Below are 27,387 nucleotides of genomic sequence, written 5' to 3' on the forward strand. Positions count from 1 at the left end.
ATTTTGGTCATATCTCCTTCAATATGCGTCCTAGAGCGAAAAGGACAATAATTCGTGACCACCCCTCAAAAATCAAAATGTTGATGAAAATCCTTGAAAAATTAAAAATTTTTATATGAAAAACTTATTTTGGTCATATCTCCTTCAATATGCGTCCTAGAGCGAAAAGGACAATAATTCGTGACCACCCCTCAAAAATCAAAATTTTGATGAAAATCCTTGAAAAATTAAAAATTTTATATGAAAAACTTATTTTGGTCATATCTCCTTAAATATGCGTCTTAAATATGCGTCCTAGAGCGAAAAGGACAATAATTCGTGACCACCCCTCAAAAATCAAAATTTTGATGAAAATCCTTGAAAAATTAAAATTTTTATATGAAAAACGTATTTTGGCCATATCTCCTTAAATATGCGTCCTAGAGCGAAAAGGGCGATAATTCGTGACCACCCCTCAAAAATCAAAATTTTGATGAAAATCCTTGAAAAATTAAAATTTTTATATGAAAAACTTATTTTGGTCATATCTCCTTCAATATGCGTCCTACAGCGAAAAGGACAATAATTCGTGACCACCCCTCAAAAATCTAAATTTTGGTGAAAATCCTTGAAAAATTAAACTTTTTATATGAAAAACTTATTTTGGCCATATCTCCTTAAATATGCGTCCTAGAGCGAAAAGGACGATAATTCGTGACCACCCCTCAAAAATCAAAATTTTGATGAAAATCCTTGAAAAATTAAAATTTTTAGATGAAAAACTTATTTTGGCCATATCTCCTTAAATATGCGTCCTAGAGCGAAAAGGACAATAATTCGTGACCACCCCTCAAAATAAAAATTTTGATGAAAATTCTTGAAAAATTTTTATATGAAGAACTTATTTTGGTCATATCTCCTTAAGTATGCGTCCTACAGCGAAAAGGACGATAATTCCATGCCATATCTCCTTAAATATGCGTCCTAGAGCGAAAAGGACAATAATTCGTGACCACCCCTCAAAAATCAAAATTCTGATGAAAATCCTTGAAAAATTAAAATTTTTATATGAAAAACTTATTTTGGCCATATCTCCTTCAATATGCGTCCTAGAGCGAAAAGGACAATAATTCGTGACCACCCCTCAAAAATCAAAATTTTGATGAAAATCCTTGAAAAATTAAAAATGTTTATATGAAAAACTTATTTTGGTCATATCTCCTTCAATATGCGTCCTAGAGCGAAAAGGACAATAATTCGTGACCACCCCTCAAAAATCAAAATTTTGATGAAAATCCTTGAAAAATTAAAATTTTTATATGAAAAACTTATTTTGGTCCTATCTCCTTAAATATGCGTCCTAGAGCGAAAAGGACGATAATTCGTGACCACCCCTCCAAAATCAAAATTTTTATGAAAATTCTTAAAAAAAATAAATTTTTGTATGAAAAACTTATTTTGGTCATATCTCCTTAAATAGGCGTCTTTCGTGACCACCCTCAAAAATCAAAATTTTGATGAAAATCCTTGAAAAATTAACATTTTTATATGAAAAACTTATTTTGGTCATATCTCCTTCAATATGCGTCCTAGAGCGAAAAGGACAATAATTCGTGACCACCCCTCAAAAATCAAAATTTTGATGAAAATCCTTGAAAAATTAAAAATGTTTATATGAAAAACTTATTTTGGTCATATCTCCTTCAATATGCGTCCTAGAGCGAAAAGGACAATAATTCGTGACCACCCCTCAAAAATCAAAATTTTGATGAAAATCCTTGAAAAATTAAAATTTTTATATGAAAAACTTATTTTGGTCCTATCTCCTTAAATATGCGTCCTAGAGCGAAAAGGACGATAATTCGTGACCACCCCTCAAAAATCAAAATTTTTATGAAAATCCTTGAAAAATTAAAATTTTTATATGAAAAACTTATTTTGGCCATATCTCCTTCAATATGCGTCCTAGAGCGAAAAGGACAATAATTCGTGACCACCCCTCAAAAATCAAAATTTTGATGAAAATCCTTGAAAAATTAAAAATTTTTATATGAAAAACTTATTTTGGTCATATCTCCTTCAATATGCGTCCTAGAGCGAAAAGGACAATAATTCGTGACCACCCCTCAAAAATCAAAATTTTGATGAAAATCCTTGAAAAATTAAAAATTTTATATGAAAAACTTATTTTGGCCATATCTCCTTAAATATGCGTCCTAGAGCGAAAAGGGCGATAATTCGTGACCACCCCTCAAAAATCAAAATTTTGATGAAAATCCTTGAAAAATTAAAATTTTTATATGAAAAACTTATTTTGGCCATATCTCCTTCAATATGCGTCCTACAGCGAAAAGGACGATAATTCGTGACCACCCCTCAAAAATCAAAATTTTGATGAAAATCCTTGAAAAATTAAAATTTTTATATGAAAAACTTATTTTGGTCATATCTCCTTCAATATGAGTCCTAGAGCGAAATGGACAATAATTCGTGATCACCCCTCAAAAATCAAAATTTTGATGAAAATCCTTGAAAAATTAAAATTTTTATATGAAAAACTTATTTTGGTCCTATATCCTTAAATATGCGTCCTAGAGCGAAAAGGACGATAATTCGTGACCACCCCTCAAAAATCAAAATGTTGATGAAAATAATTGAAAAATTAAAATTTTTATATGAAAAACTTATTTTGGTCATATCTCCTTAAATATGCGTCCTAGAGCGAAAAGGACGATAATTCGTGACCACCCCTCAAAAATCAAAATTTTGATGAAAATCCTTGAAAAATTAAAATTTTTATATGAAAAACTTATTTTGGCCATATCTCCTTCAATATGCGTCCTACAGCGAAAAGGACGATAATTCGTGACCACCCCTCAAAAATCAAAATTTTGATGAAAATCCTTGAAAAATTAAAATTTTTATATGAAAAACTTATTTTGGTCATATCTCCTTCAATATGCGTCCTAGAGCGAAAAGGACAATAATTCGTGATCACCCCTCAAAAATCAAAATTTTGATGAAAATCCTTGAAAAATTAAAATTTTTATATGAAAAACTTATTTTGGTCCTATCTCCTTAAATATGCGTCCTAGAGCGAAAAGGACGATAATTCGTGACCACCCCTCAAAAATCAAAATTTTTATGAAAATCCTTGAAAAATTTAAATTTTTATATGAAAAACTTATTTTGGTCATATCTCCTTAAATATGCGTCCTAGAGCGAAAAGGACGATAATTCGTGACCACCCCTCAAAAATCAAAATTTTTATGAAAATTCTTAAAAAAAATAAATTTTTGTATGAAAAACTTATTTTGGTCATATCTCCTTAAATATGCGTCTTTCGTGACCACCCTCAAAAATCAAAATTTTGATGAAAATCCTTGAAAAATTAAAATTTTTATATGAAAAACTTATTTTGGTCATATCTCCTTCAATATGCGTCCTAGAGCGAAAAGGACGATAATTTGTGACCACCCCTCAAAAATCAAAATTTTTATGAAAATTCTTAAAAAGAATAAATTTTTGTATGAAAAACTTATTTTGGCCATATCTCCTTAAATATGCGTCCTAGAGCGAAAAGGACAATAATTCGTGACCACCCCTCAAAAATCAAAATTTTGATGAAAATCCTTGAAAAATTAAAATTTTTATATGAAAAACTTATTTTGGCCATATCTCCTTAAATATGCGTCCTAGAGCGAAAAGGACAATAATTCGTGACCACCCCTCAAAAATCAAAATTTTGATGAAAATCCTTGAAAAATTAAAATTTTTATATGAAAAACTTATTTTGGTCATATCTCCTTAAATATGCGTCCTAGAGCGAAAAGGACGATAATTCGTGACCACCCCTCAAAAATCAAAATTTTTATAAAAATTCTTAAAAAAAAATAAATTTTTGTATGAAAAACTTATTTTGGTCATATCTCCTTAAATATGCGTCTTTCGTGACCACCCTCAAAAATCAAAATTTTGATGAAAATCCTTGAAAAATTAAAATTTTTATATGAAAAACTTATTTTGGTCATATCTCCTTCAATATGCGTCCTAGAGCGAAAAGGACAATAATTCGTGACCACCCCTCAAAAATCAAAATTTTGATGAAAATCCTTGAAAAATTAAAAATTTTTATATGAAAAACTTATTTTGGTCATATCTCCTTCAATATGCGTCCTAGAGCGAAAAGGACAATAATTCGTGACCACCCCTCAAAAATCAAAATTTTGATGAAAATCCTTGAAAAATTAAAAATTTTATATGAAAAACTTATTTTGGCCATATCTCCTTAAATATGCGTCTTAGAGCGAAAAGGGCGATAATTCGTGACCACCCCTCAAAAATCAAAATTTTGATGAAAATCCTTGAAAAATTAAAATTTTTATATGAAAAACTTATTTTGGTCATATCTCCTTAAATATGCCTCCTAGAGCGAAAAGGACGATAATTCGTGACCACCCCTCAAAAATCAAAATTTTGATGAAAATCCTTGAAAAATTAAAATTTTTATATGAAAAACTTATTTTGGCCATATCTCCTTCAATATGCGTCCTACAGCGAAAAGGACGATAATTCGTGACCACCCCTCAAAAATCAAAATTTTGATGAAAATCCTTGAAAAATTAAAATTTTTATATGAAAAACTTATTTTGGTCATATCTCCTTCAATATGCGTCCTAGAGCGAAAAGGACAATAATTCGTGATCACCCCTCAAAAATCACAATTTTGATGAAAATCCTTGAAAAATTAAAATTTTTATATGAAAAACTTATTTTGGTCCTATATCCTTAAATATGCGTCCTAGAGCGAAAAGGACGAGAATTCGTGACCACCCCTCAAAAATCAAAATTTTGATGAAAATCCTTGAAAAATTAAAATTTTTATATGAAAAACTTATTTTGGTCATATCTCCTTAAATATGCGTCCTAGAGCGAAAAGGACGATAATTCGTGACCACCCCTCAAAAACCAAAATTTTGATGAAAATCCTTGAAAAATTAAAATTTTTATACGAAAAACTTATTTTGGCCATATCTCCTTCAATATGCGTCCTACAACGAAAAGGACGATAATTCGTGACCACCCCTCAAAAATCAAAATTTTGATGAAAATCCTTGAAAAATTAAAATTTTTATATGAAAAACTTATTTTGGTCATATCTCCTTCAATATGCGTCCTAGAGCGAAAAGGACAATAATTCGTGATCACCCCTCAAAAATCAAAATTTTGATGAAAATCCTTGAAAAATTAAAATTTTTATATGAAAAACTTATTTTGGTCCTATCTCCTTAAATATGCGTCCTAGAGCGAAAAGGACGATAATTCGTGACCACCCCTCAAAAATCAAAATTTTTATGAAAATCCTTGAAAAATTAAAATTTTTATATGAAAAACTTATTTTGGTCATATCTCCTTAAATATGCGTCCTAGAGCGAAAAGGACGATAATTCGTGACCACCCCTCAAAAATCAAAATTTTTATGAAAATTCTTAAAAAAAATAAATTTTTGTATGAAAAACTTATTTTGGTCATATCTCCTTAAATATGCGTCTTTCGTGACCACCCTCAAAAATCAAAATTTTGATGAAAATCCTTGAAAAATTAAAATTTTTATATGAAAAACTTATTTTGGTCATATCTCCTTCAATATGCGTCCTAGAGCGAAAAGGACGATAATTTGTGACCACCCCTCAAAAATCAAAATTTTTATGAAAATTCTTAAAAAAAATAAATTTTTGTATGAAAAACTTATTTTGGCCATATCTCCTTAAATATGCGTCCTAGAGCGAAAAGGACAATAATTCGTGACCACCCCTCAAAAATCAAAATTTTGATGAAAATCCTTGAAAAATTAAAATTTTTATATGAAAAACTTATTTTGGCCATATCTCCTTAAATATGCGTCCTAGAGCGAAAAGGACAATAATTCGTGACCACCCCTCAAAAATCAAAATTTTGATGAAAATCCTTGAAAAATTAAAATTTTTATATGAAAAACTTATTTTGGTCATATCTCCTTAAATATGCGTCCTAGAGCGAAAAGGACGATAATTCGTGACCACCCCTCAAAAATCAAAATTTTTATGAAAATTCTTAAAAAAAAATAAATTTTTGTATGAAAAACTTATTTTGGTCATATCTCCTTAAATATGCGTCTTTCGTGACCACCCTCAAAAATCAAAATTTTGATGAAAATCCTTGAAAAATTAAAATTTTTATATGAAAAACTTATTTTGGTCATATCTCCTTCAATATGCGTCCTAGAGCGAAAAGGACAATAATTCGTGACCACCCCTCAAAAATCAAAATTTTGATGAAAATCCTTGAAAAATTAAAAATTTTTATATGAAAAACTTATTTTGGTCATATCTCCTTCAATATGCGTCCTAGAGCGAAAAGGACAATAATTCGTGACCACCCCTCAAAAATCAAAATTTTGATGAAAATCCTTGAAAAATTAAAAATTTTATATGAAAAACTTATTTTGGCCATATCTCCTTAAATATGCGTCTTAGAGCGAAAAGGGCGATAATTCGTGACCACCCCTCAAAAATCAAAATTTTGATGAAAATCCTTGAAAAATTAAAATTTTTATATGAAAAACTTATTTTGGTCATATCTCCTTAAATATGCCTCCTAGAGCGAAAAGGACGATAATTCGTGACCACCCCTCAAAAATCAAAATTTTGATGAAAATCCTTGAAAAATTAAAATTTTTATATGAAAAACTTATTTTGGTCATATCTCCTTCAATATGCGTCCTAGAGCGAAAAGGACAATAATTCGTGATCACCCCTCAAAAATCACAATTTTGATGAAAATCCTTGAAAAATTAAAATTTTTATATGAAAAACTTATTTTGGTCCTATATCCTTAAATATGCGTCCTAGAGCGAAAAGGACGAGAATTCGTGACCACCCCTCAAAAATCAAAATTTTGATGAAAATCCTTGAAAAATTAAAATTTTTATATGAAAAACTTATTTTGGTCATATCTCCTTAAATATGCGTCCTAGAGCGAAAAGGACGATAATTCGTGACCACCCCTCAAAAACCAAAATTTTGATGAAAATCCTTGAAAAATTAAAATTTTTATATGAAAAACTTATTTTGGCCATATCTCCTTCAATATGCGTCCTACAACGAAAAGGACGATAATTCGTGACCACCCCTCAAAAATCAAAATTTTGATGAAAATCCTTGAAAAATTAAAATTTTTATATGAAAAACTTATTTTGGTCATATCTCCTTCAATATGCGTCCTAGAGCGAAAAGGACAATAATTCGTGATCACCCCTCAAAAATCAAAATTTTGATGAAAATCCTTGAAAAATTAAAATTTTTATATGAAAAACTTATTTTGGTCCTATCTCCTTAAATATGCGTCCTAGAGCGAAAAGGACGATAATTCGTGACCACCCCTCAAAAATCAAAATTTTTATGAAAATCCTTGAAAAATTAAAATTTTTATATGAAAAACTTATTTTGGTCATATCTCCTTAAATATGCGTCCTAGAGCGAAAAGGACGATAATTCGTGACCACCCCTCAAAAATCAAAATTTTTATGAAAATTCTTAAAAAAAATAAATTTTTGTATGAAAAACTTATTTTGGTCATATCTCCTTAAATATGCGTCTTTCGTGACCACCCTCAAAAATCAAAATTTTGATGAAAATCCTTGAAAAATTAAAATTTTTATATGAAAAACTTATTTTGGTCATATCTCCTTCAATATGCGTCCTAGAGCGAAAAGGACGATAATTTGTGACCACCCCTCAAAAATCAAAATTTTTCTGAAAATTCTTAAAAAAAATAAATTTTTGTATGAAAAACTTATTTTTGCCATATCTCCTTAAATATGCGTCCTAGAGCGAAAAGGACAATAATTCGTGACCACCCCTCAAAAATCAAAATTTTGATGAAAATCCTTGAAAAATTAAAATTTTTATATGAAAAACTTATTTTGGCCATATCTCCTTAAATATGCGTCCTAGAGCGAAAAGGACAATAATTCGTGACCACCCCTCAAAAATCAAAATTTTGATGAAAATCCTTGAAAAATTAAAATTTTTATATGAAAAACTTATTTTGGTCATATCTCCTTAAATATGCGTCCTAGAGCGAAAAGGACAATAATTCGTGATCACCCCTCAAAAATCAAAATTTTGATGAAAATCCTTGAAAAATTAAAATTTTTATATGAAAAACTTATTTTGGTCCTATCTCCTTAAATATGCGTCCTAGAGCGAAAAGGACGATAATTCGTGACCACCCCTCAAAAATCAAAATTTTTATGAAAATCCTTGAAAAATTAAAATTTTTATATGAAAAACTTATTTTGGCCATATCTCCTTCAATATGCGTCCTAGAGCGAAAAGGACAATAATTCGTGACCACCCCTCAAAAATCAAAATTTTGATGAAAATCCTTGAAAAATTAAAAATTTTATATGAAAAACTTATTTTGGCCATATCTCCTTAAATATGCGTCCTAGAGCGAAAAGGGCGATAATTCGTGACCACCCCTCAAAAATCAAAATTTTGATGATAATCCTTGAAAAATTAAAATTTTTATATGAAAAACTTATTTTGGTCATATCTCCTTAAATATGCGTCCTAGAGCGAAAAGGACGATAATTCGTGACCACCCCTCAAAAATCAAAATTTTTATGAAAATTCTTAAAAAAAATAAATTTTTGTATGAAAAACTTATTTTGGTCATATCTCCTTAAATATGCGTCTTTCGTGACCACCCTCAAAAATCAAAATTTTGATGAAAATCCTTGAAAAATTAAAATTTTTATATGAAAAACTTATTTTGGTCATATCTCCTTCAATATGCGTCCTAGAGCGAAAAGGACGATAATTTGTGACCACCCCTCAAAAATCAAAATTTTTATGAAAATTCTTAAAAAAAATAAATTTTTTTATGAAAAACTTATTTTGGCCATATCTCCTTAGATATGCGTCCTAGAGCGAAAAGGACAATAATTCGTGACCACCCCTCAAAAATCAAAATTTTGATGAAAATCCTTGAAAAATTAAAATTTTTATATGAAAAACTTATTTTGGTCATATCTCCTTAAATATGCGTCCTAGAGCGAAAAGGACAATAATTCGTGACCACCCCTCAAAAATCAAAATTTTTATGAAAATTCTTAAAAAAAATAAATTTTTGTATGAAAAACTTATTTTGGTCATATCTCCTTAAATATGCGTCTTTCGTGACCACCCTCAAAAATCAAAATTTTGATGAAAATCCTTGAAAAATTAAAATTTTTATATGAAAAACTTATTTTGGTCATATCTCCTTCAATATGCGTCCTAGAGCGAAAAGGACAATAATTCGTGACCACCCCTCAAAAATCAAAATTTTGATGAAAATCCTTGAAAAATTAAAAATTTTTATATGAAAAACTTATTTTGGTCATATCTCCTTCAATATGCGTCCTAGAGCGAAAAGGACAATAATTCGTGACCACCCCTCAAAAATCAAAATTTTGATGAAAATCCTTGAAAAATTAAAATTTTTATATGAAAAACTTATTTTGGTCATATATCCTTAAATATGCGTCCTAGAGCGAAAAGGACGATAATTCGTGACCACCCCTCAAAAATCAAAATTTTGATGAAAATCCTTGAAAAATTAAAATTTTTATATGAAAAACTTATTTTGGTCATATCTCCTTAAATATGCGTCCTAGAGCGAAAAGGACGATAATTCGTGACCACCCCTCAAAAATCAAAATTTTGATGAAAATCCTTGAAAAATTAAAATTTTTATATGAAAAACTTATTTTGGCCATATCTCCTTCAATATGCGTCCTACAGCGAAAAGGACGATAATTCGTGACCACCCCTCAAAAATCAAAATTTTGATGAAAATCCTTGAAAAATTAAAATTTTTATATGAAAAACTTATTTTGGTCATATCTCCTTCAATATGCGTCCTAGAGCGAAAAGGACAATAATTCGTGATCACCCCTCAAAAATCAAAATTTTGATGAAAATCCTTGAAAAATTAAAATTTTTATATGAAAAACTTATTTTGGCCATATCTCCTTAAATATGCGTCCTAGAGCGAAAAGGACGATAATTCGTGACCACCCCTCAAAAATCAAAATTTTGATGAAAATCCTTGAAAAATTAAAATTTTTATATGAAAAACTTATTTTGGTCATATCTCCTTCAATATGCGTCCTAGAGCGAAAAGGACAATAATTCGTGATCACCCCTCAAAAATCAAAATTTTGATGAAAATCCTTGAAAAATTAAAATTTTTATATGAAAAACTTGTTTTGGTCCTATATCCTTAAATATGCGTCCTAGAGCGAAAAGGACGATAATTCGTGACCACCCCTCAAAAATCAAAATTTTTATGAAAATCCTTGAAAAATTAAAATTTTTATATGAAAAACTTATTTTGGCCATATCTCCTTCAATATGCGTCCTAGAGCGAAAAGGACAATAATTCGTGACCACCCCTCAAAAATCAAAATTTTGATGAAAATCCTTGAAAAATTAAAAATTTTTATATGAAAAACTTATTTTGGTCATATCTCCTTCAATATGCGTCCTAGAGCGAAAAGGACAATAATTCGTGACCACCCCTCAAAAATCAAAATTTTGATGAAAATCCTTGAAAAATTAAAAATTTTATATGAAAAACTTATTTTGGCCATATCTCCTTAAATATGCGTCCTAGAGCGAAAAGGGCGATAATTCGTGACCACCCCTCAAAAATCAAAATTTTGATGAAAATCCTTGAAAAATTAAAATTTTTATATGAAAAACTTATTTTGGCCATATCTCCTTAAATATGCGTCCTAGAGCGAAAAGGACGATAATTCGTGACCACCCCTCAAAAATCAAAATTTTGATGAAAATCCTTGAAAAATTAAAATTTTTATATGAAAAACTTATTTTGGTCATATCTCCTTCAATATGCGTCCTAGAGCGAAAAGGACAATAATTCGTGATCACCCCTCAAAAATCAAAATTTTGATGAAAATCCTTGAAAAATTAAAATTTTTATATGAAAAACTTATTTTGGTCCTATATCCTTTAATATGCGTCCTAGAGCGAAAAGGACGATAATTCGTGACCACCCCTCAAAAATCAAAATGTTGATGAAAATCCTTGAAAAATTAAAATTTTTATATGAAAAACTTATTTTGGTCATATCTCCTTAAATATGCGTCCTAGAGCAAAAAGGACGATAATTCGTGACCACCCCTCAAAAATCAAAATTTTGATGAAAATCCTTGAAAAATTAAAATTTTTATATGAAAAACTTATTTTGGCCATATCTCCTTCAATATGCGTCCTACAGCGAAAAGGACGATAATTCGTGACCACCCCTCAAAAATCAAAATTTTGATGAAAATCCTTGAAAAATTAAAATTTTTATATGAAAAACTTATTTTGGTCATATCTCCTTCAATATGCGTCCTAGAGCGAAAAGGACAATAATTCGTGATCACCCCTCAAAAATCAAAATTTTGATGAAAATCCTTGAAAAATTAAAATTTTTATATGAAAAACTTATTTTGGTCCTATCTCCTTAAATATGCGTCCTAGAGCGAAAAGGACGATAATTCGTGACCACCCCTCAAAAATCAAAATTTTTATGAAAATCCTTGAAAAATTAAAATTTTTATATGAAAAACTTATTTTGGTCATATCTCCTTAAATATGCGTCCTAGAGCGAAAAGGACGATAATTCGTGACCACCCCTCAAAAATCAAAATTTTTATGAAAATTCTTAAAAAAAATAAATTTTTGTATGAAAAACTTATTTTGGTCATATCTCCTTAAATATGCGTCTTTCGTGACCACCCTCAAAAATCAAAATTTTGATGAAAATCCTTGAAAAATTAAAATTTTTATATGAAAAACTTATTTTGGTCATATCTCCTTCAATATGCGTCCTAGAGCGAAAAGGACGACAATTTGTGACCACCCCTCAAAAATCAAAATTTTTATGAAAATTCTTAAAAAAAATAAATTTTTGTATGAAAAACTTATTTTGGCCATATCTCCTTAAATATGCGTCCTAGAGCGAAAAGGACAATAATTCGTGACCACCCCTCAAAAATCAAAATTTTGATGAAAATCCTTGAAAAATTAAAATTTTTATATGAAAAACTTATTTTGGCCATATCTCCTTAAATATGCGTCCTAGAGCGAAAAGGACAATAATTCGTGACCACCCCTCAAAAATCAAAATTTTGATGAAAATCCTTGAAAAATTAAAATTTTTATATGAAAAACCACCCCTCAGAAATCAAAATTTTGATGAAAATCCTTGAAAAATTAAAAATTTTTATATGAAAAACTTATTTTGGACATATCTCCTTAAATATGTGTCCTAGAGCGAAAAGGACAATAATTCGTAACCACCCCTCAAAAATAAAAATTTTGATGAAAATCCTTGAAAAATTAAAAATTTTATATGAAAAACTTATTTTGGCCATATCTCCTTAAATATGCGTCCTAGAGCGAAAAGGACAATAATTCGTGACCACCCCTCAAAAATCAAAATTTTGATGAAAATCCTTGAAAAATTAAAATTTTTATATGAAAAACTTATTTTGGTCATATCTCCTTAAATATGCGTCCTAGAGCGAAAAGGACGATAATTCGTGACCACCCCTCAAAAATCAAAATTTTTATGAAAATTCTTAAAAAAAATAAATTTTTGTATGAAAAACTTATTTTGGCCATATCTCCTTAAATATGCGTCCTAGAGCGAAAAGGACAATAATTCGTGACCACCCCTCAAAAATCAAAATTTTGATGAAAATCCTTGAAAAATTAAAATTTTTATATGAAAAACTTATTTTGGCCATATCTCCTTAAATATGCGTCCTAGAGCGAAAAGGACAATAATTCGTGACCACCCCTCAAAAATCAAAATTTTGATGAAAATCCTTGAAAAATTAAAATTTTTATATGAAAAACTTATTTTGGTCATATCTCCTTAAATATGCGTCCTAGAGCGAAAAGGACGATAATTCGTGACCACCCCTCAAAAATCAAAATTTTTATGAAAATTCTTAAAAAAAATAAATTTTTGTATGAAAAACTTATTTTGGTCATATCTCCTTAAATATGCGTCCTAGAGCGAAAAGGACAATAATTCGTGACCACCCCTCAAAAATCAAAATTTTGATGAAAATCCTTGAAAAATTAAAATTTTTATATGAAAAACTTATTTTGGCCATATCTCCTTAAATATGCGTCCTAGAGCGAAAAGGACAATAATTCGTGACCACCCCTCAAAAATCAAAATTTTGATGAAAATCCTTGAAAAATTAAAATTTTTATATGAAAAACCACCCCTCAAAAATCAAAATTTTGATGAAAATCCTTGAAAAATTAAAAATTTTTATATGAAAAACTTATTTTGGACATATCTCCTTAAATATGTGTCCTAGAGCGAAAAGGACAATAGTTCGTAACCACCCCTCAAAAATCAAAATTTTGATGAAAATCCTTGAAAAATTAAAAATTTTATATGAAAAACTTATTTTGGCCATATCTCCTTAAATATGCGTCCTAGAGCGAAAAGGACAATAATTCGTGACCACCCCTCAAAAATCAAAATTTTGATGAAAATCCTTGAAAAATTAAAATTTTTATATGAAAAACTTATTTTGGTCATATCTCCTTAAATATGCGTCCTAGAGCGAAAAGGACGATAATTCGTGACCACCCCTCAAAAATCAAAATTTTTATGAAAATTCTTAAAAAAAATAAATTTTTGTATGAAAAACTTATTTTGGCCATATCTCCTTAAATATGCGTCCTAGAGCGAAAAGGACAATAATTCGTGACCACCCCTCAAAAATCAAAATTTTGATGAAAATCCTTGAAAAATTAAAATTTTTATATGAAAAACTTATTTTGGCCATATCTCCTTAAATATGCGTCCTAGAGCGAAAAGGACAATAATTCGTGACCACCCCTCAAAAATCAAAATTTTGATGAAAATCCTTGAAAAATTAAAATTTTTATATGAAAAACTTATTTTGGTCATATCTCCTTAAATATGCGTCCTAAAGCGAAAAGGACGATAATTCGTGACCACCCCTCAAAAATCAAAATTTTTATGAAAATTCTTAAAAAAAATAAATTTTTGTATGAAAAACTTGTTTTGGTCATATATCCTTAAATATGCGTCTTTCGTGACCACCCTCAAAAATCAAAATTTTGATGAAAATCCTTGAAAAATTAAAATTTTTATATGAAAAACTTATTTTGGTCATATCTCCTTCAATATGCGTCCTAGAGCGAAAAGGACAATAATTCGTGACCACCCCTCAAAAATCAAAATTTTGATGAAAATCCTTGAAAAATTAAAAAATTTTATATGAAAAACTTATTTTGGTCATATCTCCTTCAATATGCGTCCTAGAGCGAAAAGGACAATAATTCGTGACCACCCCTCAAAAATCAAAATTTTGATGAAAATCCTTGAAAAATTAAAAATTTTATATGAAAAACTTATTTTGGCCATATCTCCTTAAATATGCGTCTTAGAGCGAAAAGGGCGATAATTCGTGACCACCCCTCAAAAATCAAAATTTTGATGAAAATCCTTGAAAAATTAAAATTTTTATATGAAAAACTTATTTTGGTCATATCTCCTTCAATATGCGTCCTAGAGCGAAAAGGACAATAATTCGTGATCACCCCTCAAAAATCAAAATTTTGATGAAAATCCTTGAAAAATTAAAAATTTTATATGCAAAACTTATTTTGGCCATATCTCCTTCCTTCCTAGAGCGAATAGGACGATAATTTGTGACTACCCCTCAAAAATCAAAATTTTGATGAAAATCCTTAAAAAAATTAGTTTTTATATGAAAAACTTAGTTTGGACATATCTCCTTAAATATGCGTCCTAGAGCGAAAAGGACAATAATTCGTGACCACCCCTCAAAAATCAAAATTTTGATGAAAATCCTTGAAAAATTAAAATTTTTATATGAAAAACTTATTTTGGTCATATCTCCTTCAATATGCGTCCTAGAGCGAAAAGGACAATAATTCGTGATCACCCCTCAAAAATCAAAATTTTGATGAAAATCCTTGAAAAATTAAAAATTTTATATGCAAAACTTATTTTGGCCATATCTCCTTCCTTCCTAGAGCGAATAGGACGATAATTTGTGACTACCCCTCAAAAATCAAAATTTTGATGAAAATCCTTAAAAAATTTAGTTTTTATATGAAAAACTTAGTTTGGACATATCTCCTTAAATATGCGTCCTAGAGCGAAAAGGACGATAATTCGTGACCACCCCTCAAAAATCAAAATTTTTATGAAAATTCTTAAAAAAAATAAATTTTTGTATGAAAAACTTATTTTGGTCATATCTCCTTAAATATGCGTCCTAGAGCGAAAAGGACAATAATTCGTGACCACCCCTCAAAAATCAAAATTTTGATGAAAATCCTTGAAAAATTAAAATTTTTATATGAAAAACTTATTTTGGCCATATCTCCTTAAATATGCGTCCTAGAGCGAAAAGGACAATAATTCGTGACCACCTCTCAAAAATCAAAATTTTGATCAAAATCCTTAAAAAACTAAATTTTTATATGAAAAACTTATTTTGGCCATATCTCCTTCAATATGCGTCCTACAGCGAAAAGGACGATAATTCGTGACCACCCCTCAAAAATCAAAATTTTGATGAAAATCCTTGAAAAATTAAAATTTTTATATGAAAAACTTATTTTGGTCATATCTCCTTCAATATGCGTCCTAGAGCGAAAAGGACAATAATTCGTGAGCACCCCTCAAAAATCAAAATTTTGATGAAAATCCTTGAAAAATTAAAAATTTTATATGAAAAGCTTATTTTGGCCATATCTCCTTAAATATGCGTCCTAGAGCGAAAAGGGCGATAATTCGTGACCACCCCTCAAAAATCAAAATTTTGATGAAAATCCTTGAAAAATTAAAATTTTTATATGAAAAACTTATTTTGGTCATATCTCCTTCAATATGCGTCCTACAGCGAAAAGGACAATAATTCGTGACCACCCCTCTAAAATCAAAATTTTGGTGAAAATCCTTGAAAAATTAAACTTTTTATATGAAAAACTTATTTTGGCCATATCTCCTTAAATATGCGTCCTAGAGCGAAAAGGACGATAATTCGTGACCACCCCTCAAAAATCAAAATTTTGATGAAAATTCTTGAAAAATTAAAATTTTTATATGAAGAACTTATTTTGGTCATATCTCCTTAACCCTGGAAAGTCATCCTTATTTTTTGTACACAAACGTCATGCTTCGTTATTGTGACTACGGCTTATTTCACGACGCTATAAGTTCCATCGTGAACAAAAATGAGAACCAAAATTGAGTTTATTTCCTTATTCAATTTGTTTTTAATTAGTATAACACAAAAATTCATAAAATTGTTGTATTGGTATAACTTAAATTTAACATTTCCCAATCGACCAAAAAGCACTTTAAATCGAAAATGAAATAACGCGTCGTCATTTTGACGAAGGATGACTGTCCAGGGTTAAGTATGCGTCCTACAGCGAAAAGGACGATAATTCGTGACCACCCCTCAAAAATCAAAATTTTGATGAAAATCCTTGAAAAATTAAAATTTTTATATGAAAAACTTATTTTGGCCATATCTCCTTAAATATGCGTCCTAAAGCGAAAAGGACAATAATTCGTGACCACCTCTCAAAAATCAAAATTTTGATGAAAATCCTTAAAAAATTAAATTTTTATATGAAAAACTTATTTTGGCCACCCCTCAAAAACCACCCCTCAAAAATCAAAATTTTGATGAAAATCCTTGAAAAATTAAAATTTTTATATGAAAAACTTATTTTGGTCATATCTCCTTAAGTATGCGTCCTACAGCGAAAAGGACGATAATTCAAAAATCAAAATTTTGATGAAAATCCTTAAAAAATTTAATTTTTATATGAAAAACTTATTTTGGCCATATCTCCTTAAATATGCGTCCTAGAGCGAAAAGGACAATAATTCGTGACCACCCCTCAAAAATCAAAATTTTGATGAAAATCCTTGAAAAATTAAAATTTTTATATGAAAAACTTATTTTGGTCATATCTCCTTAAATATGCGTCCTAGAGCGAAAAGGACGATAATTCGTGACCACCCCTCAAAAATCAAAATTTTTATGAAAATTCTTAAAAAAAATAAATTTTTGTATGAAAAACTTATTTTGGTCATATCTCCTTAAATATGCGTCCTAGAGCGAAAAGGACAATAATTCGTGACCACCCCTCAAAAATCAAAATTTTGATGAAAATCCTTGAAAAATTAAAATTTTTATATGAAAAACTTATCTTGGCCATATCTCCTTAAATATGCGTCCTAGAGCGAAAAGGACAATAATTCGTGACCACCTCTCAAAAATCAAAATTTTGATCAAAATCCTTAAAAAACTAAATTTTTATATGAAAAACTTATTTTGGCCATATCTCCTTCAATATGCGTCCTACAGCGAAAAGGACGATAATTCGTGACCACCCCTCAAAAATCAAAATTTTGATGAAAATCCTTGAAAAATTAAAATTTTTATATGAAAAACTTATTTTGGTCATATCTCCTTCAATATGCGTCCTAGAGCGAAAAGGACAATAATTCGTGAGCACCCCTCAAAAATCAAAATTTTGATGAAAATCCTTGAAAAATTAAAAATTTTATATGAAAAGCTTATTTTGGCCATATCTCCTTAAATATGCGTCCTAGAGCGAAAAGGGCGATAATTCGTGACCACCCCTCAAAAATCAAAATTTTGATGAAAATCCTTGAAAAATTAAAATTTTTATATGAAAAACTTATTTTGGTCATATCTCCTTCAATATGCGTCCTACAGCGAAAAGGACAATAATTCGTGACCACCTCTCAAAAATCAAAATTTTGATGAAAATCCTTAAAAAATTAAATTTTTATATGAAAAACTTATTTTGGCCACCCCTAAAAAACCACCCCTCAAAAATCAAAATTTTGATGAAAATCCTTGAAAAATTAAAATTTTTATATGAAAAACTTATTTTGGTCATATCTCCTTAAGTATGCGTCCTACAGCGAAAAGGACGATAATTCAAAAATCAAAATTTTGATGAAAATCCTTAAAAAATTTAATTTTTATATGAAAAACTTATTTTGGCCATATCTCCTTAAATATGCGTCCTAGAGCGAAAAGGACAATAATTCGTGACCACCCCTCAAAAATCAAAATTTTGATCAAAATCCTTAAAAAACTAAATTTTTATATGAAAAACTTATTTTGGCCATATCTCCTTCAATATGCGTCCTACAGCGAAAAGGACGATAATTCGTGACCACCCCTCAAAAATCAAAATTTTGATGAAAATCCTTGAAAAATTAAAATTTTTATATGAAAAACTTATTTTGGTCATATCTCCTTCAATATGCGTCCTAGAGCGAAAAGGACAATAATTCGTGACCACCCCTCAAAAATCAAAATTTTGATGAAAATCCTTGAAAAATTAAAAATTTTATATGAAAAACTTATTTTGGCCATATCTCCTTAAATATGCGTCCTAGAGCGAAAAGGGCGATAATTCGTGACCACCCCTCAAAAATCAAAATTTTGATGAAAATCCTTGAAAAATTAAAATTTTTATATGAAAAGCTTATTTTGGTCATATCTCCTTCAATATGCGTCCTAGAGCGAAAAGGACAATAATTCGTGACCACCCCTCAAAAATCAAAATTTTGATGAAAATTCTTAAAAAAAATAAATTTTTGTATGAAAAACTTATTTTGGCCATATCTCCTTAAATATGCGTCCTAGAGCGAAAAGGGCGATAATTCGTGACCACCCCTCAAAAATCAAAATTTTGATGAAAATCCTTGAAAAATTAAAATTTTTATATGAAAAACTTATTTTGGCCATATCTCCTTAAATATGCGTCCTAGAGCGAAAAGGACAATAATTCGTGACCACCCCTCAAAAATCAAAATTTTGATGAAAATCCTTGAAAAATTAAAATTTTTATATGAAAAACTTATTTTGGCCATATCTCCTTAAATATGCGTCCTAGAGCGAAAAGGACGATAATTCGTGACCACCTCTCAAAAATCAAAATTTTGATGAAAATCCTTAAAAAATTAAATTTTTATATGAAAAACTTATTTTGGCCACCCCTCAAAAACCACCCCTCAAAAATCAAAATTTTGATGAAAATCCTTGAAAAATTAAAATTTTTATATGAAAAACTTATTTTGGTCATATCTCCTTAAGTATGCGTCCTACAGCGAAAAGGACGATAATTCAAAAATCAAAATTTTGATGAAAATCCTTAAAAAATTTAAATGAAAAACTTATTTTGGCCATATCTCCTTAAATATGCGTCCTAGAGCGAAAAGGACAATAATTCGTGACCACCCCTCAAAAATCAAAATTTTGATCAAAATCTTTAAAAAACTAAATTTTTATATGAAAAACTTATTTTGGCCATATCTCCTTCAATATGCGTCCTACAGCGAAAAGGACGATAATTCGTGACCACCTCTCAAAAATCAAAATTTTGATGAAAATCCTTGAAAAATTAAAATTTTTATATGAAAAACTTATTTTGGTCATATCTCCTTCAATATGCGTCCTAGAGCGAAAAGGACAATAATTCGTGACCACCCCTCAAAAATCAAAATTTTGATGAAAATCCTTGAAAAATTAAAAATTTTTATATGAAAAACTTATTTTGGTTATATCTCCTTCAATATGCGTCCTAGAGCGAAAAGGACAATAATTCGTGACCACCCCTCAAAAATCAAAATTTTGATGAAAATCCTTGAAAAATTAAAAATTTTATATGAAAAACTTATTGTGGCCATATCTCCTTAAATATGCGTCCTAGAGCGAAAAGGACAATAATTCGTGACCACCCCTCAAAAATCAAAATTTTGATGAAAATCCTTGAAAAATTAAAAATTTTATATGCAAAACTTATTTTGGCCATATCTCCTTAAATATGCGTCCTAGAGCGAAAAGGGCGATAATTCGTGACCACCCCTCAAAAATCAAAATTTTGATGAAAATCCTTGAAAAATTAAAATTTTTGTATGAAAAACTTATTTTGGCCATATCTCCTTAAATATGCGTCCTAGAGCGAAAAGGGCGATAATTCGTGACCACCCCTCAAAAATCAAAATTTTGATGAAAATCCTTGAAAAATTAAAATTTTTGTATGAAAAACTTATTTTGGTCATATCTCCTTCAATATGCGTCCTACAGCGAAAAGGACGATAATTCGTGACCACCCCTCAAAAATCAAAATTTTGATGAAAATCCTTGAAAAATTAAAATTTTTATATGAAAAACTTATTTTGGTCATATCTCCTTCAATATGCGTCCTAGAGCGAAAAGGACAATAATTCGTGACCACCCCTCAAAAATCAAAATTTTGATGAAAATCCTTGAAAAATTAAAATTTTTATATGAAAAACTTATTTTGGTCATATCTCCTTAAATATGCGTCCTACAGCGAAAAGGACGATAATTCGTGACCACCCCTCAAAAATCAAAATTTTGATGAAAATCCTTGAAAAATTAAAACTTTTATATGAAAAACTTATTTTGGTCATATCTCCTTCAATATGCGTCCTAGAGCGAAAAGGACAATAATTCGTGACCACTAGATAGGGTCGCGAAAAAAAGTTCATGCAGTCACCCCCCAGTTTTGTAGCATATTTGAAGACAATTTCAGAACACTAAAACTTTTTTTTTTTCCGTGCACCCTACGACCCCGCGAAATGCAATTTACTGTACTGTGTCGTCATTTGAAGTCCGATCGAAAAGAAACGCATATCGTTGTTCATGGTTGATCAGGGGCTATATTTCGTGCATTGGTCATTTTTGACTCCGACGTCAAATTTGATTTTTAATTTTTTTATTTCGCTTCGTATACCCCTATGATGCTCATTTCTTATAACCATTATAAAGATCTTATCAAAATATGAAACTTTTGCTTTGGAAGTATTTAATTATATTCATAAACAAAAATGTTACAGAGATTTTAAAAAGTCAATAGGTCACCCTACACCATCAAATAGCTTTTGCTGTGTTGTCATGATATCCGATCGAAACCACATGCACATCGTTATTCACATCTACGAAATTAATTTGAAAGGTATTTAATATACACAAACTGTTTATCTGTAAATTTCTAACCGTATCATTGTATACATACTCGTTGTGTGCACTACGACATTTTCTGCGTTATGCAAAGTTCTTGTGTTTTTGCTTGAACAACTTGAGAGCCTACTGTTTTAAAATCTAACAATCAATCTAACAATAAAAGTAAGTGGTAACGGAATTTTGGAAAATTACGAAGATCGTTATGCTGCTTACACATTGGTTAAATTTCTGCCTTTCAACATCTGACTACGCCGTATTTTTTTTGCGTTTTCTTGTCATCTTCACAATGGTGAGCAATGTTGTCACATGAGTAAATACTTTAAACAAGAAAATATTAGATTAGATTTGTATTTGATTTGAGTACATTTCATGTTTATTAATTGTACAATTTTATTATGCGGCTAACAACTTTTTAGAATTAATTTATAACAAATCCTGTCTAGAATCAAGTTTACTATGTTGTTGGCGACTTTTAATTTTGGATATTATATAACCCAATCGTTTATCGTCTGTAACATGACTAGTAGATTCATTTTTAACCTGCTTTCTTTAAATATAAAAGGAATTCAATAACTTGATGATTTGTTGGTAATTTAGTTTTGTCGATAACCCGAGCTTCGAATTTCATTTTGTTTTCACTTTTTTCAAATACTATCAACAGCCTTCTCTCACAAAAATATGGACAGACTTAAGAAATCATGTAGCGAAAGTGTTTGTTAGATTTTTTGCTAGAACAATTTGAGAGCCTACTGTTCTCAAATTGTTCTAGCAAAAACACATGCACTTTGCATAACGCTGAAAATGCCATAGTGCACACAACGAGTATGTATACAATGATACGGTTAGAAATTTACAGATAAACAGTTTGTGTGTATTAAATACCTTTCAAATTAATTTCGTAGATATGAATAACGATGTGCATGTGCTTTCGATCGGATATCATGACAACACAGCAAAAGCTATTTGATGGTGTAGGGTGACCTATTGACTTTTTAAAATCTCTGTAACTTTTTTGTTTATGAATATAATTAAATACTTCCAAAGCAAAAGTTTCATATTTTGATAAGATCTTTATAATGGTTATAAGAAATGGGCATAATAGGGGTATACGAAGCGAAATAAAAAAATTAAAAATCAAATTTGACGTCGGAGTCAAAAATGACCAATGCACGAAATATAGCCCCTGATCAACCATGAACAACGATATGCGTTTCTTTTCGATCGGACTTCAAATGACGACACAGCACAGTAAATTGTATTTCGGGGGGTCGTAGGGTGCACGGAAAAACAAAAGTTTTCGTGTTCTGAAATTGTCTTCAAATATGGTACAAAACTGGGGGGTGACTGCATCAACTTTTTTTTTTGCCTTAGGCCGTGACCCTACCTAGTGACCACCCCTCAAAAATCAAAATTTTGATGAAAATCCTTGAAAAATTAAAATTTTTATATGAAAAACTTATTTTGGTCATATCTCCTTAAATATGCGTCCTACAGCGAAAAGGACGATAATTCGTGACCACCCCTCAAAAATCAAAATTTTTATGAAAATTCTTAAAAAAAATAAATTTTTGTATGAAAAACTTATTTTGACCATATCTCCTTAAATATGCGACCTAGAGCGAAAAGGACAATAATTCGTGACCACCCCTCAAAAATCAAAATTTTTATGAAAATTCTTAAAAAAAATAAATTTTTTGTATGAAAAACTTATTTTGGCCATATCTCCTTAAATATGCGTCCTAGAGCGAAAAGGACAATAATTCGTGACCACCCCTCAAAAATCAAAATTTTGATGAAAATCCTTGAAAAATTAAAATTTTTATATGAAAAACTTATTTTGGTCATATCTCCTTAAATATGCGTCCTAGAGGGAAAGGACGATAATTCGTGACCACCCCTCAACAATCAAAATTTTGATGAAAATCCTTGAAAAATTAAAATTTTGATATGAAAAACTTATTTTGGTCATATCTCCTTAAATATGCGTCCTAGAGCGAAAAGGACGATAATTCGTGACCACCCCTCAAAAATCAAAATTTTTATGAAAATTCTTAAAAAAAATAAATTTTTGTATGAAAAACTTATTTTGACCATATCTCCTTAAATATGCGTCCTAGAGCGAAAAGGACAATAATTCGTGACCACCCCTCAAAAATCAAAATTTTGATGAAAATCCTTGAAAAATTAAAATTTTTATATGAAAAACTTATTTTGGTCATATCTCCTTAAATATGCGTCCTAGAGCGAAAAGGACGATAATTCGTGACCACCCCTCAAAAATCAAAATTTTTATGAAAATTCTTAAAAAATTAAAATTTTTATATGAAAAACTTATTTTGGCCATATCTCCTTAAATATGCGTCCTAGAGCGAAAAGGACGATAATTCGTGACCACCCCTCAAAAATCAAAATTTTGATGAAAATCCTTGAAAAATTAAAATTTTTATATGAAAAACTTATTTTCGTCATATCTCCTTAAATATGCGTCCTAGAGCGAAAAGGACGATAATTCGTGACCACCCCTCAAAAATCAAAATTTTTATGAAAATTCTTAAAAAAAATAAATTTTTGTATGAAAAACTTATTTTGGCCATATCTCCTTAAATATGCGTCCTAGAGCGAAAAGGACAATAATTCGTGACCACCCCTCAAAAATCAAAATTTTGATGAAAATCCTTGAAAAATTAAAATTTTTATATGAAAAACTTATTTTGGCCATATCTCCTTAAATATGCGTCCTAGAGCGAAAAGGACAATAATTCGTGACCACCCCTCAAAAATCAAAATTTTGATGAAAATCCTTGAAAAATTAAAATTTTTATATGAAAAACTTATTTTGGTCATATCTCCTTAAATATGCGTCCTAGAGCGAAAAGGACGATAATTCGTGACCACCCCTCAAAAATCAAAATTTTTATGAAAATTCTTAAAAAATTAAAATTTTTATATGAAAAACTTATTTTGGCCATATCTCCTTAAATATGCGTCCTAGAGCGAAAAGGACGATAATTCGTGACCACCCCTCAAAAATCAAAATTTTGATGAAAATCCTTGAAAAATTAAAATTTTTATATGAAAAACTTATTTTCGTCATATCTCCTTAAATATGCGTCCTAGAGCGAAAAGGACGATAATTCGTGACCACCCCTCAAAAATCAAAATTTTTATGAAAATTCTTAAAAAAAATAAATTTTTGTATGAAAAACTTATTTTGGCCATATCTCCTTAAATATGCGTCCTAGAGCGAAAAGGACAATAATTCGTGACCACCCCTCAAAAATCAAAATTTTGATGAAAATCCTTGAAAAATTAAAATTTTTATATGAAAAACTTATTTTGGCCATATCTCCTTCAATATGCGTCCTACAGCGAAAAGGACGATAATTCGTGACCACCCCTCAAAAATCAAAATTTTGATGAAAATCCTTGAAAAATTAAAATTTTTATATGAAAAACTTATTTTGGTCATATCTCCTTCAATATGCGTCCTAGAGCGAAAAGGACAATAATTCGTGACCACCCCTCAAAAATCAAAATTTTGATGAAAATCCTTGAAAAATTAAAATTTTTATATGAAAAACTTATTTTGGTCATATCTCCTTAAATATGCGTCCTAGAGCGAAAAGGACGATAATTCGTGACCACCCCTCAAAAATCAAAATTTTGATGAAAATCCTTGAAAAATTAAAATTTTTATATGAAAAACTTATTTTGGTCATATCTCCTTAAATATGCGTCCTAGAGCGAAAAGGACGATAATTCGTGACCACCCCTCAAAAATCAAAATTTTTATGAAAATTCTTAAAAAAAATAATTTTTTGTATGAAAAACTTATTTTGGGCATATCTCCTTAAATATGCGTCCTAGAGCGAAAAGGACAATAATTCGTGACCACCCCTCAAAAATCAAAATTTTGATGAAAATCCTTGAAAAATTAAAATTTTTATATGAAAAACTTATTTTGGCCATATCTCCTTAAATATGCGTCCTAGAGCGAAAAGGACAATAATTCGTGACCACCCCTCAAAAATCAAAATTTTGATGAAAATCCTTGAAAAATTAAAATTTTTATATGAAAAACTTATTTTGGTCATATCTCCTTAAATATGCGTCCTAGAGCGAAAAGGACGATAATTCGTGACCACCCCTCAAAAATCAAAATTTTTATGAAAATTCTTAAAAAAAATAAATTTTTGTATGAAAAACTTATTTTGGCCATATCTCCTTAAATATGCGTCCTAGAGCGAAAAGGACAATAATTCGTGACCACCCCTCAAAAATCAAAATTTTGATGAAAATCCTTGAAAAATTAAAATGTTTATATGAAAAACTTATTTTGGCCATATCTCCTTAAATATGCGTCCTAGAGCGAAAAGGACAATAATTCGTGACCACCCCTCAAAAATCAAAATTTTGATGAAAATCCTTGAAAAATTAAAATTTTTATATGAAAAACTTATTTTGGCCATATCTCCTTAAATATGCGTCCTAGAGCGAAAAGGACGATAATTCGTGACCACCCCTCAAAAATCAAAATTTTGATGAAAATCCTTGAAAAATTAAAATTTTTATATGAAAAACTTATTTTGGTCATATCTCCTTCAATATGCGTCCTAGAGCGAAAAGGACAATAATTCGTGACCACCCCTCAAAAATCAAAATTTTGATGAAAATCCTTGAAAAATTAAAATTTTTATATGAAAAACTTATTTTGGCCATATCTCCTTAAATATGCGCCCTAGAGCGAAAAGGGCGATAATTCGTGACCACCCCTCAAAAATCAAAATTTTGATGAAAATCCTTGAAAAATTAAAATTTTTATATGAAAAACTTATTTTGGCCATATCTCCTTCAATATGCGTCCTAGAGCGAAAAGGGCGATAATTCGTGACCACCCCTCAAAAATCAAAATTTTGATGAAAATCCTTGAAAAATTAAAATTTTTATATGAAAAACTTATTTTGGCCATATCTCCTTCAATATGCGTCCTACAGCGAAAAGGACGATAATTCGTGACCACCCCTCAAAAATCAAAATTTTGATGAAAATCCTTGAAAAATTAAAATTTTTATATGAAAAACTTATTTTGGTCATATCTCCTTAAATATGCGTCCTAGAGCGAAAAGGACGATAATTCGTGACCACCCCTCAAAAATCAAAATTTTGATGAAAATCCTTGAAAAATTAAAATTTTTATATGAAAAACTTATTTTGGTCATATCTCCTTAAATATGCGTCCTAGAGCGAAAAGGACAATAATTCGTGACCACCCCTCAAAAATCAAAATTTTTATGAAAATTCTTAAAAAAAATAAATTTTTGTATGAAAAACTTATTTTGGCCATATCTCCTTAAATATGCGTCCTAGAGCGAAAAGGACGATAATTCGTGACCACCCCTCAAAAATCAAAATTTTTATGAAAATTCTTAAAAAAAATAAATTTTTGTATGAAAAACTTATTTTGGCCATATCTCCTTAAATATGCGTCCTAGAGCGAAAAGGACAATAATTCGTGACCACCCCTCAAAAATCAAAATTTTGATGAAAATCCTTGAAAAATTAAAATTTTTATATGAAAAACTTATTTTGGCCATATCTCCTTAAATATGCGTCCTAGAGCGAAAAGGACAATAACTCGTGACCACCCCTCAAAAATCAAAATTTTGATGAAAATCCTTGAAAAATTAAAATTTTTATATGAAAAACTTATTTTGGTCATATCTCCTTAAATATGCGTCCTAGAGCGAAAAGGACGATAATTCGTGACCACCCCTCAAAAATCAAAATTTTTATGAAAATTATTAAAAAAAATAAATTTTTGTATGAAAAACTTATTTTGGCCATATCTCCTTAAATATGCGTCCTAGAGCGAAAAGGACAATAATTCGTGACCACCCCTCAAAAATCAAAATTTTGATGAAAATCCTTGAAAAATTAAAATTTTTATATGAAAAACTTATTTTGGCCATATCTCCTTAAATATGCGTCCTAGAGCGAAAAGGACGATAATTCGTGACCACCCCTCAAAAATCAAAATTTTGATGAAAATCCTTGAAAAATTAAAATTTTTATATGAAAAACTTATTTTGGTCATATCTCCTTAAATATGCGTCCTAGAGCGAAAATGACGATAATTCGTGACCACCCCTCAAAAATCAAAATTTTTATGAAAATTCTTAAAAAAAAAAAAATTTTTGTATGAAAAACTTATTTTGGCCATATCTCCTTAA

General features: G+C 29.6%; 1 long non-coding RNA gene across 1 annotated transcript; it reads right to left on the reverse strand.

The window, feature by feature from the left end:
- Positions 1–20,982: 20,982 nt before the first annotated feature.
- On the reverse strand, positions 20,983–21,312 carry LOC142228504 (uncharacterized). The gene is made up of 2 exons (XR_012720190.1): positions 21,210–21,312; positions 20,983–21,129 (listed from the first exon to the last, which is right to left on the reverse strand). It is a non-coding gene; the product is annotated as an uncharacterized LOC142228504 (long non-coding RNA).
- Between the last annotated feature and the right edge of the window lie 6,075 nt (positions 21,313–27,387).

Source organism: Haematobia irritans, chromosome 3 (assembly GCF_050003625.1).
Source record: "Haematobia irritans isolate KBUSLIRL chromosome 3, ASM5000362v1, whole genome shotgun sequence".
Taxonomy (NCBI): domain Eukaryota; kingdom Metazoa; phylum Arthropoda; class Insecta; order Diptera; family Muscidae; genus Haematobia; species Haematobia irritans.